Source organism: Hemicordylus capensis, chromosome 6 (genome assembly GCF_027244095.1).
Source record: "Hemicordylus capensis ecotype Gifberg chromosome 6, rHemCap1.1.pri, whole genome shotgun sequence".
NCBI lineage: Eukaryota > Metazoa > Chordata > Lepidosauria > Squamata > Cordylidae > Hemicordylus > Hemicordylus capensis.
The window spans coordinates 158,912,992-158,927,583 of NC_069662.1; positions in this window are offsets into that span (position 1 = coordinate 158,912,992).

The following is a 14,592-nucleotide window of genomic DNA, read 5'->3' on the forward strand; positions in this document are numbered from 1 at the left end:
GGAATCTTCACAATCAGCTCTAATTTCTGAAGTGTTTCTTTGCCAATTGAGATTCTTTGGCTTCTTATATCGGCTCCAGTGTGTGAATCAAAAGTGCAAACGTTCTGTCTGCCCTTCAGCCAGTTAATTTTCCAACTACCAGGAAGCACAAAAATGGGAGGAAATTGAAGTGTTAGCAGGAGGCAGGTAGAGGCCATAACAGAGATTTGTTCTTTGATTCTTAAGCATCACTAAAGGCTTTTCATGCTGGGCATCCATCCTACAAATGAATGGGGCTTGCCATGTTAATAGCCACTGATTGGGCCAGCATTGTACCATGTATAATTGTGCCAAGATATGGCATATGCATTTTTATTGTGTTGCCTAACTAGACAGTCTGCTGTTCTTAAAAAATGATCATATTTTAATGCATAATGAAATTAGCCCAATATAATTTCTACAAAAATCTTGGGCAGAGTACTAATTCTATTCATCAGTTTTCTGTCTATAGAACTGGAAACATCATGGTCAGCTTAGCAGGGATGTTATGAATGATGTAAGCAATATCTATGACACTATGCATAGTAGGGATATTGCTCTACATCAGACAGGGATCTTCATGTGCTTTTTATTTTTCTGAAACCTAAAAAAATAAAATAACCCACAACCCTATGACATTTGTTCACACTCCGCCTTTCCCAAGCAATGGGAAGTTCAAAGCAGCCTTTACAGGGTCGATTGTCCATAGAAGTCGATGCTTTTATTATGCAGCTTGGGCCCCAGGTTCTTTAGGGACCACCTGCTCCCAGCTGAATGTACCCACCTGACTAAATTGGCTGGGAGGGCTCTGTTCTGTGCGCCGAAACCTACTGTGGCTCATTTGTTGAGCATGCGGGAGAGGGCCTTCTTGATGATTGCCCCCAGGCTGTGGAACTTGCTCGCGGTTGAGCTCCACATGGCTCCCTCTTCCCAGCCTGTTGGAGGAATCTGAAGACCACCCTTCTTAAACAGGTGTTTGGCCAATGAGTGTTCCTGACTCCAGCTCTCTCTTTAACGTAGTTTTTGTTTTTGTTTTAGCAGTTTGTTTTTATTTGGTGTTGTTTTTGTGGTTGTAAACTGCCCTGGGGTCTTCGGATGAAGGGCAGTATGAACATATAAATAATAACTAGTTTAACCTGTGCAGAGGCATCTGCACGCTAGTACTTGATTGCTCCCCTCACCCCCTGCCACAGCCCCCCTCACCTCAGAGATCTCTCCACCCTCACCTGAGCCCGCACTCCTGCTCCTCCTCCTGCTCCATTCCATTGCTTCCATTCCCCTCACTCCTCCTGGTCATTCCTCCATCCCTTTATTCCATCTCCGTCACCCCTCTTGGTTGCAGCTATGGCATTGCAGCCCCTATCCACAGAGACCTCCCCACCCTCACTCAATCCCTGCTTCTGCTCCTCCCTACAGGAGTAGGAGCAGCAGCAGCGGTGGTTGAGCAGGCCCTTCCTTGCTGCTGCCACTGCCATAGCCGCTTGTTCTCCTCAGTCTGCTGACAGGCCCGGGACTGTCCCTTGCCTTTCCGCCTGCCTCCGCCAATGGCCTCGGTAGCTCCATACAGCAGCAGTGGTTGACTGGGCCCTTCCTTTCTGCTAGTAGGCGCTGCCATGGCCACTCATTCCCCCAGGCCACTTAAAGGCTGAGGCCTGTCCCTCGCCCTTCCTCTTTCTCTCTTCTCCTCCCTTCTTTTTCTTTCTTTCTTTCTCCTCCGGCTTGCTCTTCCCTTCTGTTTTTCTTCCCCTCCCTTCTTTTTTTCTTTCTCTCTCTCCCTTCCTTCCTGTGTTAACAGATCTTGTTCATCTTGTTTCCTCATCTAATTCACACAATGGCAGCCTCCTTCTCTTGAAGAGGCTCTTTCCTCCCTCACAGCCCCTCTCTTTGCAGATTCCTGTCCACTATCCTTTTATATATCTTCCCTAAATGCCTGCCTGGAGGCAGTAATGGGCTGGATGAGGGATAAAAAAACTGAAGTTGAATCAAAATAAGATGGAAGTACTGACTATGGGGGGACAGGACCCAAGAGATGGCGTAGATATGCCTGTTCTGGATGGGATTACACTCCCCTTGAAAGATCAGGTACGTAGCTTGGAAGTGCTCTGGACCCAAAACTCTCCCTGGTTTCTCAGGTGGAGGTGGTGGCCAGGAGCACTTTTTATGAGCTAGGTCAATTTCTAGAGGTTAATGGCTTAAAACAGTGGTACATATCCTGGTAACCTCCAGGTTTGACTACTGTAATGCGCTCTATGTGGTGCTGCCTTTGTATGTAGTCCGGAAGCTACAATTGGTACGGAATGTGGCAGCCAGATGGGTCTCTGGGACAACAAGATGGGACCACATAACACTGGTTCTAAAACAACTGCACTGGCTGCCAGTATGTTTCGGGTGAAATACAAAGTGCTGGTTATTACCTATAAAGCCCTTAATGGCTTGGGTCCAGGCTATTTGAGAGAGTGCCTCTTTTGTCATAATCCCCGCCGCCTGTTACGATCTTCTGGAGAGTTACAGTTACAGTTGCCACTGGCTTGTTTGGTGGCGACCCAGGACCAGGCTTTTTCTGTGGCTGCCCTAGGGCTTTGGAATAAGCGTCCTGCTGAAGTAAGAGCATCTCCATCTCTGTTTGTTTCCAGGAAGAACCTCAAAACCCTCCTGTTCTCTCAGGCTTTTAATTAGAATTAATTTTAATAATTTTCAAAAACTTGTAATAATTTTATTCTGTTGTTTTTATTGTCATGTATTTTAATTTGTGACTTTTAAATATTTTAAATTTTGTACACCGCCTAGAGATATACATATCAGGCAGTATAAAAATATGATATATATAGATTCCTCTCCTCTACGATCAAGAACATCTTCCGACCAGTAATAGTTGCATTCCAACTGACAACCATCACAGGCTCCTCCCCGCTATCTGCATATGGAATCCCTACTGCCCAGTCAAGGCCTTCTGGTCATGAGCTCTCATGAGAGCTGCCATGCAGGGAATTAGCCACTGGTACGCCTTAGAGAATTATATAGAGAGATAATCTGCTACATTGTAAATGTGCAAATTGAGACAGTGTTACAGGGTGCAGAAGCAAGCAGACAGGCATGCAGTGTCCTAAAACAACTTCATCCCACATGCTCCAACTGTGCCTGCTTAGCAAGGTCAGTCCCTCCTTGCTCTTGGTAAATAAAATCACTGTTTTGTCCCAGTTGTTGCTTTTTGCGGGGTGCCTTGTTAACTTTTTGTTCAGTTAATGTATGAGTTGCTAGACACTTGATTTTTCAAGGGTTGACTCCCTTTCCACATTCTCTTGGTTAAACACCTAAGGAGTTCTGCAGATGCATGGTGCATTTTTTTTTTGTTCATACCTATGTAAATGCATGAACATAAATTTGGGGCACTGCAGAAATATATTGAGAACTGCAGCACCTTAGTGCTGCTCATGTGCATGCATTAACTCAGGAACCTTGTCCACGCCTATGTAAATACATGTGCATGAGCACTAAGGTGCTGTGCAGTGCACAGACTGAAATTTAGGACACTGCAGCTGCAGAAGTAAATTTAGAACTGGATAAAGTATCTGTAGAACAATAGTGTTTTTCTAGTGTATCTTTAACCAAACATTCTCAGCTTCTAAATTGGCGCAGAAGGAGTGATGTGGAATATATGAAAACAGCACAGAGGGTAGGGCCTTCAGCAGTGGGGTAAAAGGACTCAGGTAATGATCCTTGCTATGAAAACAGGGGTGTGACAGATCTGCCCCAGTTCTCATTTGTTAAATATTGGAAAGCCCAGCCCTCCCAAATCCAAGCCAGTTCTTTACCAGCCAAATCCAAGCTGCCGCTCTTTATCGATTCTCTTACACCTTTAAAAGCCAAACTGGTTTGAGCTTTTACCCTGACAGTGGGTGTGACTTGCAATCCAGCCAACTTCCCATTCATGACTATTGTGCCGTGTCAGGGACCAGTCCAGACTGAGCACAGGGAGGGAGATAATCTTAGCCCCTATGTGCTCAGTGCAACAGCATGGTCCATTTTGCAGTGTGGTGCTAAAGGGATTTCCCACATGGCCTTGCTCCTTTGCTTGTGCAAGTTGTGTACTCTGCAGTCAGTTGGAGGAACTCTTCCCGGGTCATTCAGACAAGCAAGAAGGTCAGTGCAACATGAACATGGGCATTGTATGATGTGCAAGCCTCTTATATCATTACCCTGAGACAGAGGCGTATCTAGGGAAAATAGCGCCTAGGGCAAACACTGAAATTGCGCCCCCTGTCCAAGCATCTGACACCCATCTTTCAGATAACTTATATTATATTTTTATATTATATTTTATTATTATTATTTTTACCCGTAGCCCCTTTGGGGGGCTTCCTAAAGGCTGGGGGGGGGTTTGCAAAGATTCCCCCTCACCCCGCTGGCCTCTAGGGCCTTGCAGGGACCATTTGAGCATGTGCAGTGGCTGTTTTTAAAAATAATCTTTTTTTTAAAAAAAGGCCACTGAAAACAAAATGGCCACCGCGCATGCTCAAATGGCCTCTGCAAAGCCTGGCATGACCTAGAGCCTCACAGAGGCCATTTGAGCATGCACGGTGGCAATTTTGTTTTTGGCAGCCATTTTTAAAAAAAATGTATTTCACAAAATGGCGCCCCTCTTCAAGTGGCGCCCGGGGCACGTGCCCTGCCTGCCCTATCCCTAGATACGCCCCTGCCCTGAGAAGTGTTTACTTTAGCAGGCTCACAGTACATCCCGCAGATCAATGAGAATTTTAGGTGTAAAAGAGAACAAAGTGACTTCAGCACAGAAATGGCAGTGGTAGAGAGGTAGCAAAGCACTTCAGTAGAAAAATGCTCCCACGTTTCAAGGTGGGAGTGTTAGGTGTAGAAATGTGAGCATTCTCCTGCACCTTTCAGGCTTGCTGAGCCTCCCGCCTACCTATTACTGTTGTTGGCTCTAGCTGGAGATCAGGAAATAGCTCATTATCCTCAATGTCTCCTTGGAGCTCATGCTTACTAATTAGGCTTCATTAGATGGTTGCTGGCATCTGCAAAAGCAGATTGTTGCATTTCTTCAGCAAGCGAAACCAGAGTTTTAACACACTAATGTAGGGGTTTTCAAAACTGGGTCTCCAGATGTTGTTGGACTTACGGCTACACTCCCCATGATCTCAAACTGCATGCTCTTTGTCCACAGGATGGGACAGAACTAAGTCCTTCTTAACATTATTTCAGAGCTTCCAAACCTGTGGTACTCCAGATGTTGCTGAAGCACAACTCTCATCATCCCCAGCCACAATAAATTGTGGCTAGGGGTTATGAGAGTTGTACTTCAGCAGCGTCTGGAGTACCACAGGTTGGGAACCCCTACCTGATTCCAAGTGAGATCTGGTTACTATGGAATGGTCAGGTGCAAACTCCTCCTCCGAAGACTTGGGAAATAATATGTTATGGTTTATATGCCCCAGAGTGTGTCACAGGTGTTGTAGAGCACCGGCTCACACTGCTCTGGGGTTTTAATACATGCGGTGATGGTGTGGCACAAGAGGGCCATACAGGGACAACTGGCCTCTTGCGTAATCACACATTGCACACAACTTCAATTGGGAATAGTGGCTAATGTGATGAGGAAAATTACTCAAAGCAGGCCCACTGAAATTAAAAGAACAGGTTAGTCAATACCCAACTTGTCCTTTTAATTTAAAGGGGACTGCTTTGAGTAATTCACCCTTACTAACCTGCCAGGGCACTCCGCTCAGCATCTCAGTCCCTGCTCATGGCCCCACCACTAACAGAGATCCAGTTGGCAGGGACTAGAGACAGGGCTTTTTTGGTTGTGGCCCCTCGGCTTTGGAACACCCTCCCTGAAGAGCTTCGCCATGTTCCCTACCTCAGTGTTTTGGTTTTTTTAAACTGAAAACACATATTTTTAAAGAGGCTTTTTAATGTTTCATCTCTGTTTATATCTGGTAGGTTCTTTAGTTTTCATAGTTCTCATATTTTAGCTTTTAAAATAACTTTTTAATTTGAAACTTTTAAAAAATGTAATTTTAAATGTGGTTTTAGCTTGGTCTTTTAATTGTTCAACTTAAATTTGGTGAACTTTATTAGTCTTATTTTACATTTGTATCTTTTTATTATGTTGTGAACCACCCCAAGCAGTAGTGTACTGGAGGGGCGGAGTATAGAAACTTTAAACAAACCAACAAACCATTTCCCTCCTCCTGTCAGCCAGTAGAAGTTGCATGCAATGTGGGATCATGCAAGAGGTCAGTAGTATGGGTATTGCCTTCTTGCACAGCACCATCATTGCATGTGTTAGAGCACGGGGCACAGGTGGGTCTGCAGTGCTCATGTTATGCCGTGGGACATGTGATCTAGGAGGAAGGACAGACTGCACAGCCTCACAATGCTCAGTCTTTTGGTTCTGTAGCTCTCAATCCCAGCGTGGCTTTCCATATAGCCTATCCTTTCACATTTTTAAATAAAATGGTTGTGAGGCAAATTATAAGACAGTCAGGATCCTTAAACAGGCAGTTCTCAGAAGTTTAACCCTGTAAGGCTTTACTTGAGATTAAACACCATTGAACTCAACTGTGTCGATATGCGCAGGATTGGATTGCAAGTTAGGCTATAGTGAGATGTCGTGTCCACACAGCTTTCAGGTATGTTGGCAAAATAATCAACATGAAACGTTGGAACCAATCATGTGGAGGCGTCTTGAGAGAGCTGACAAAAACAAGACATGAAGATATACTCGGCGCTGACAGTTCTTTTTAATAGCAGGAACTGAGAAGCAGAGGCTTTTGTTTAGCAGGGAAAGTGTTTACCGAGGAAAAACCTCCTTTGTGCTCTACGCCAACATGCAGTGCAAGCTAGTTGTTGTTGTTTTTGCTACTAGCATGGAGAGTGTCGCACAACCAGTGCCACTAATGCTCGGAGCAAACCTTTAAAGGTCATTCTAAGAAGGTTCTGCAGGTCTACGGAGGCACCTGACCGGCAGAATCCAAACTGAAGGAACCTCTGGGGGCAAATCAAGGGATGGAATGTAAACAGAAAGCAATCAAGTGCCAAATTTTCTTGCTTCTTCTTCTTCTTCTTCTTGGCATACTGAGTCGTATTTCTGCATCTCAAGCAGCCACAAATTGCCCAAGACTTTCCCAACCAAGTTATGGTTGTACTTCTAAACCGCTTGAAGCAGAACAGGAATGACATTCTCTCCCTTTGCTCTCCTATTTCTTTTCTTCTTGAAAAATCATACCTCTCATCCTTCCTTTCAAATCCACCCCCCCGCCCCGACCCTGACATAAAGAAAGAAAGAAAGAAAGAAAGAAAGAAAGAAAGAAAGAAAGAAAGAAAGAAAGAAAGCTAGCCGTCCCCTGCTAACTGAGCAAAGAGACACCTTTTTAAAGTCTTGATTCTCTTTATTAAGCAGGGGGTGAGCAACTGGCCCTCTCCATCCCCAGCACAGCATCCCTCCAGTGGCTGTTGCTGGTGCCTGATGTTGCTGTTGCTGATGTTTCTTTTTTAGATTGTGAGCCCTTTGGGGACAGGGAGCCATTTTATTGATTTATAGCTATGTAAATTGCTTTGGGAACTTTTGTTGAAAAGCAGTGTATGAATATCCATCATATTTGTCATCGTACAATAAGGGCATGGGGAGCTAGCAGCGAGGTGCCACTTCACCTGCAGGCCATCCATAGGGCTGTGCATGCAGTGCTGCTCCTGAGAAGTGGCCCACACTCTGCCTCCTGAAGTAGCCCGCTGTGCCCTGCTGCATGGTAAGGCTGGCCTCGTCTTAATCTGCTGTAGTGCTGAAAGCGACAGTTAGGTTCATGGCCCCAATTGGAATAGCCAGACCAGAATTTTGAGGTCTGCCTTCATTAAATATGTGCAGAATGCCAAAGAAAATGCATCACTAATAGCAGATTGTTCATTAAAACACATGGCACTAGGCCATCGTTATGCAATGTATTTTAAAATGGCTCTGCCTTTATGCCCATGGGCGTGCTTCCTTGATGACTTCATGCCTGGGGTTTTGCTATACAGTATGCAATGCAAGAGGATTATTGGTGTGGAGTGATTGCATTGTGCTAAATCACTGGAGAATACATGACTGTTTTTGCACTGACAGAAGGAAACAGTGCACCCATAGCTTGATGGACGGTAATTTAAATCCCTTTATAGCCTGGGGCCTGCAGACCTCGGCCCCTGGGTTTGGGACCTGCATACTTCTGCCCCTTACCCTAAATCCACAGAGCCCCATCACAGAAGAAAGCCAGAGCCAACATGGGATTGAACAAGGCTATTGGGGTGTTGCATGTGTGAGAAGAGCAGCCTACAGCAGGCCTCTTCAAAGAACTCAACTTTTGCTTGCCATTGTTATTGCTAACTCCTCACTGGAAAAACCCAGGGCTTAAAAAAAGCAGGGTAGCATCCAGACAAATTAGTCATGACCAAACACCATTGAAATCAATGAGACAAGCAGGAGCGGCTGATGAGGCCAGCGCCGGGGGTGGGTGGGTTGGGGTGGGGGTGGTGAGAGGCACTTTTAAGGAAGAATAAGCAGGTGCTTACAAGAATGTAAGCAGCAGCTGCACACTGCTGTGCTCTGCCTGCAATCCCATGGGAGGGGACAGTGGCGCTCCACCTGGGATCCAGCACAGCTGCGGTGTTCCCCTGGTCTTTGTGTGTGTGAGAAGGCTCCAAGTGTGCACAGAGGCTAGGCGCACACCAGGGGCATATCGAGACCCCTGGGGGCCCAGGAACAGAATCTTTATAGGTCCCCCCTCTATCGCGCACGCAAAGCATGCGTACACCCCAAGTCACACCCCTTGTGTCTGGCATCAGATGCAAGGAGTGAGGCAACAAACATGGAAATGGGTGCATTCACGCTCAGCACAGCATTTGTCTGAAGAGTAATGCTGTAAGAGTGAAGAATGGGATCGGGAGGGTGAGTGATGTGCCAGGGGTGGGACTTCTGACCCATTTGTAGCTCTGCAAGAGTGTAAAATGGTGTTCTTTTTTTATTTTCTTCTAAATTTTTTGTACTGCCTTTCATAAGACATCCAAGGTGGTTTACAAAAGTTGAAATACAGTAAAACTCCATAAAAATCACATTTGAAACCTTACAATCAGTTAATAAAAACCATAAAACATACCAAGAAAACAACACACCCCATTAAAATACAAGCAGGAGGAGAAGTTCTAATGCCTGGAATATAGGAACATAGGAAACTGCTTTATACTGAGTCAGGCCAATGGTCCCTCTAGCTCACTATTGTCTACACTGGCAGCAGCTTTTCCAGGGTTGCAGGCAGGATTCTCTCTCAGCCCTATCTGGAGATGCCAGGGAGGGAGCTTGGCACCTTCTGCATGCAAGCAGGCAGGTGCTCTTGGCAGAGAGGGCCCATCCCCTAAGGGGAATATTTTACAGTCCTCACATGTAGTCTCTCATTCAAATGCAAACCAGGGCAGATGTGCTTCTCAAAGGGGACAATTAATAGAACAAATGATCTACTCCGAATCTTGAGATATCTTCCCATTTCAGTCCTGCATGTAGTGCCTTCCCTCATTTGTCTGTCACAGTCAAGATGAATTTTAAAAACGAGCATGAGAAATGATGCCATCCCCACCAGTATCTGGATAATCCAGATTTAAAAGGGCTGCTAACATAGATTCCAGCTGGGCACAGTGGTCATCATTAATTGTGGCTCTTATTGTTAGAAGGAGAAGCCATATTAGTTTCACCCGAAAATGAGAAATATCTGCTAACGTCGTATCCAAACTGGAAAGAAAAGTCCTCAGGTTTTGCTTTCACCAAATGCTGTTGTGCAAGGAGCCTGCATCACAGCACAGACTGTAATAATCTCCAGTCTCCACCAAGTTGTTTAATCAAAAGCCAAACTTTAATTTGTGATTACAGTTTTAACTGAGTAATGATTTTAATTGGTACATTAACGTTGCAGACCTAGAATATACAATTAGTGTGTGGGTGGGTGTTTATTATATAAAAAAATCGCTGCTGAACACAGCTTGCATTTTGCAAGCCTATATAACCCTGGTTGGCCACAAAGCTGGGCAGCTTTCATGATGAATACATGCCCAGCTTCTGCTGCAAATAAATTCTCCCCTGGTCTGACTGTGGGAGCCTATGAAGGGGAAAGTCCAACACAAGTACAGGTGAAACTCGGAAAATTAGAATATCGTGCAAAAGTCCATTAATTTAAGTAATGCAAATTAAAAGGTGAAACTGATATATGAGACAGACGCATTACATGCAAAGCGAGATAAGTCAAGCCTTAATTTGTTATAATTGTGATGATCATGGCGTACAGCTCATGAAAACCCCAAATCCACAATCCCAGAAAATTAGAATATTACATGGAACCAAGAAGACAAGGATTGTAGAATAGAACAATATCGGACCTCTGAAAAGTATACAGTGTACTGTGCTTGATTGGCCGGCAAACTCGCCTGACCTGACCCCATAGAGAATCTATGGGGCATTGCCAAGAGAAGGATGAGAGACATGAGACCAAACAATGCAGAATTGCTGAAGGCCGCTAATGAAGCATCCTGGTCTTCCATAATACCTCATCAGTGCCACAGGCTGATAGCATCCATGCCACGCCACACTGAGGCAGTAATTGCTGCAAAAGGGGCCCAAACCAAGTACTGAATACATATGCATGCTTATACTTTTCAGAGGTCCGATATTGTTCTATTCTTCAATCCTTGTCTTCTTGGTTCCATGTAATATTCTAATTTTCTGGGATTGTGGATTTGGGGTTTTCATGAGCTATACGCCATGATCATCACAATTATAACAAATTAAGGCTTGACTTATCTCGCTTTGCAAGTAATGCGTCTGTCTCATATATCAGTTTCACCTTTTAATTTGCATTACTGAAATTAATGGACTTTTGCACGATATTCTAATTTTCCGAGTTTCACCTGTAGCTTGCCCTGGTGGTAGGTGGCTCAAGACTGCCATGTGCCTGAGGCAGGGTGCTACACGCTGCTTCCCTTGGATGCACCTACATTCCTCCTCCCTTTTCTCCCACCCCATCCCACCTTTTTAAAGTAGGAAGCACAACAAGGGCAAGTTTCTGCCTTGCTGGCAGTAATTTTGTTGCTGGCAGTAATTTGCTGCCTGAGACAACGGAACTGCCCCCCCTTGCCTCATGGAAGGGCCGCCCATGCCTGGTTCTCCCAACTGCCCCCCCTTCCCGCTACATCCAGGGTTTATCGGGATCTTCTGCAGTCCAACATTCTGTCCCATCTGTACCTTGACTTGCCACACACTGCAATTCTGGTACTATTCTAAGACCTAACTTTTGAAGAAGAGAGGTGTTTTCAGAGTTTTCTGCTAACTGGGATGTCCCAAATCTGCTCCAGACATACAACAGAATGAAGCAGAGTTCTGAGGTGGTTGCATGAAGCAAACCACTTCACACTGCAGGCTCAGACACACATCCGTAATACTCTTCTATGTAGAAAGCTCCTTGTATTTGGTAACATGGCATTTTAAGGGGAAATGTTTTGCATAGCCTGTCCCAGATGGGCTGGGCTTTTCTTCTTCTTCCTTCAATGGCTTTTGAAGATTGGGAGACATTCAAAAAATTTTATCCACCCATCTGAAACAGTACAGCCCATTTTACCATCTCAGGATATCCCCAGCTACTACTTCTGCATGTGTATAGCCATATCATAGGAAGCTGCGCTGCCTTATACTGAGTCAGATCCTTGGTCCACCTAGTTCAGAACTGTCTACACCGACTGGCAGCGTCTCTCCAGGGTTTCAGACAGGAGTGCTCACAGCCCTACCTGGAGATTCCACCTGGACTGAACCTGGGACTTTCCACATGAGCTAAAGCCCCAATGTAGAGGAGACTGGCCTAGCACAGGGGTTAGAACATAAGAGCAGGCCTGCTGGATCAGGCCCAAGGCCCATCTAGTCCAGCATCCTGTTTCACACAGTGAAACAGGATGCTGGTCTAGATGGGCCTTGGGCCTGATCAAGCAGGGCTATTCGTATGTTCTCAACCTTGGGTCCCTGGTTGGTTGATTGATTGATTGTATTTCTATACTGCCTGATATCAAAATCAATTCCCATTATCCCCAGCCACAAAGGCAGAAGGGCATTGTAGTCCAACCACATTTGAGGCCCTGAGGTTGGGAACCCTGGCTTAGTGTAAACCAATCCTCAGTCTACCTGTGATCTACATTCAGCTGTCTACTTGTTCTGGAAATCCCGTAATGTTGATTCCATAGTCACTAAGTGGACATGCGGGCAACTCTTTTTAGAGAGGAGTGCTAGTCTTGTGGTAGTGAGCATTTCTTGTCCTCTTTGCTAAGCAGAGGCTGCACTGGTCTGCATTTAGATGGGTGATCACATGTGAGCACTGTGTCCTGCAAGATATTCCCCTTAGGGGATCAGTATTAGAACATCTGCTTTGCATGCAGAAGGTCCCAGGTGCAATCCCTGGCATCTCCAGGTAGGCTGTTGCCTGCTGCCTAAAACTTTGGAGAGTCATCACTACCAGTCAGTGTAGAGTGGAAAAAACTGAGCTAGATGGATCAATGGTCTGACTTGGTAGAAGGCAGCTTCCTACATTCCTAATAGAGTCACTGAGGTCAAGCATCTTTTTGTACTGCTGTACATCTTTTTGAACCCCTGCTAACTGAGCAAAGACACACCTTTAAAAAGTGGTGATTCTCCTTATTTAGAGGGGGGAGAGCAACTGGCCCTATCCAGCCCCAGCACAGCATCCCTCCAGTGGTTGTTGCTGGTGTCTTTCTTATGATTCTTTTTTAGACTGTGAGCCCTTTGGGGACAGGGAGCCATCTGTATTTAGTTATTTTCATTTATCTATGTAAACTACTTTGGGAACTTGAGTTGAAAAGCGGTATATATAAATATTTGTCATATTCATATTTGTACCATCTTTGAAAGCCGGTATGGTGCAGCGTTTAGGTGTTAGCCAGAAACCTGGGTTCCAGTCACTGTTCAGCCATGAAACTCACAGGGTGACCTTGGGCCAGGTGATTTCTTAGTCTATCAAAGCCATATGCTGGTGGGGAGGATAACATTGATGGTGTGTGTGTGTGTGTGTGTGTGTGTGTGTGTGTGATATGCCACTCTGAGCTTCTTGGAAGAAGGAGGATGAAATGCCATCTCTCCCTCCCTCCAAATCTGACATATATCTGTATTTTCCTTTTAAAACTGAAACCATAGCAGGAATGCTAATTCTGGTCTTCTCTGTTTTGCTAGAAGCCTTTTTGATGACTCAGGCACACTTATGGACAGCTTCCTCAGCTGGTTCACTCTAGAGACAAACATGCTGAATGCCTGAACAGTCAATTCAATAAAACTTGGTTGACCAGACAAGCATAGAAAACGCTGTCACTCTGCACATTTCCAGACCCGTAGTAGCCTCACAGAGGTACTGTAGATGAGGTTGGCCAAGGTCCAGACTTCATAGATTCTAGGGGTGTTGTTTGTTTGTCGTCTTAGTGGCCAGTGAAAGGGGAATACTTTTCTCTTTCATTTGTTACACAACACCCAGTTCTTTTCCGCTTTCAGGAAGGGCTTGTTTGCCATGGTCGAATAGAGCTCTGAATTTGGAGCTGGCAGAACGGGCTTCAGAATTAGATCCCTCCTCAGTCATGGATCCCAGTGGGTTAAACATGGGCATGTTGTTTTTTTTAAGTGGGCTTGCTGACACTCCGTTGGTTTCATAATATGTAAAAATAAAAATGACCTACCTGTGAAAGTAAATGAGGTAAGGCTTATAAAAACTACATCACATTCACACCCCAGTCCTCAACATTTCCTGCAATCTCATCGGCAATCGACGAATTGTAGTAAGGGCATGGTAATGTCAAGAATGCTGTTCCCGTGAGCAGGCTAGCCCCGGCTAGGCCATCCTAACCTGGGCTAGGCTGCTCGTGTGATTAAGCGCCAGGATCCAGGCAAGATCCCATCACTCCCACCCAGCCCGACCCCATTCTGAAGCCTGGCCTAGAGCACCCGTCTCATGGGGTTATCCTCCAATGCACTGTGCTTGTTGTACAGTGCATTGTGGGATACATGGCCTCTGGAGATCCCAGTGTTGATCTCACCTCCCACCAGCTGCAGAGATCAACTGCAGGGAAGGGAAGGTTTGTGCAGCCTTTCACCCAGTGTTTGGGATGTTGAACTAGGACCAGCTTGGATGGCTTTAAAAGGGACTTAGACGGATTCATGGAAGACAGGTCTATCAATGGCTACTAGTCTGGTGGCTATGTGCTACCTCCAGGCTCAGAGGCAGGATGCCTCTCAATACCAGTTGCAGGGGAGCAACAGCAGGAGAGAGGGCATATGCATACTTCTTGCCGGTGGCCTCCCCAGAAGCATCTGGTGGGCCACTGTGTGAAACAGGATGCTGGACTGGATGGGCCTTGTACCTGATCCAGCAGGGCTGTCCTTATGTTCTTATGATAGAGGTCAGTGCTCTGTCCTAAAATTGCTTATCAGCATGGGATCTTACAACCACATGCATATAACTGAGGGGAGCTGGACTTGTGGTAGTGAGCATAAGCCCTAAG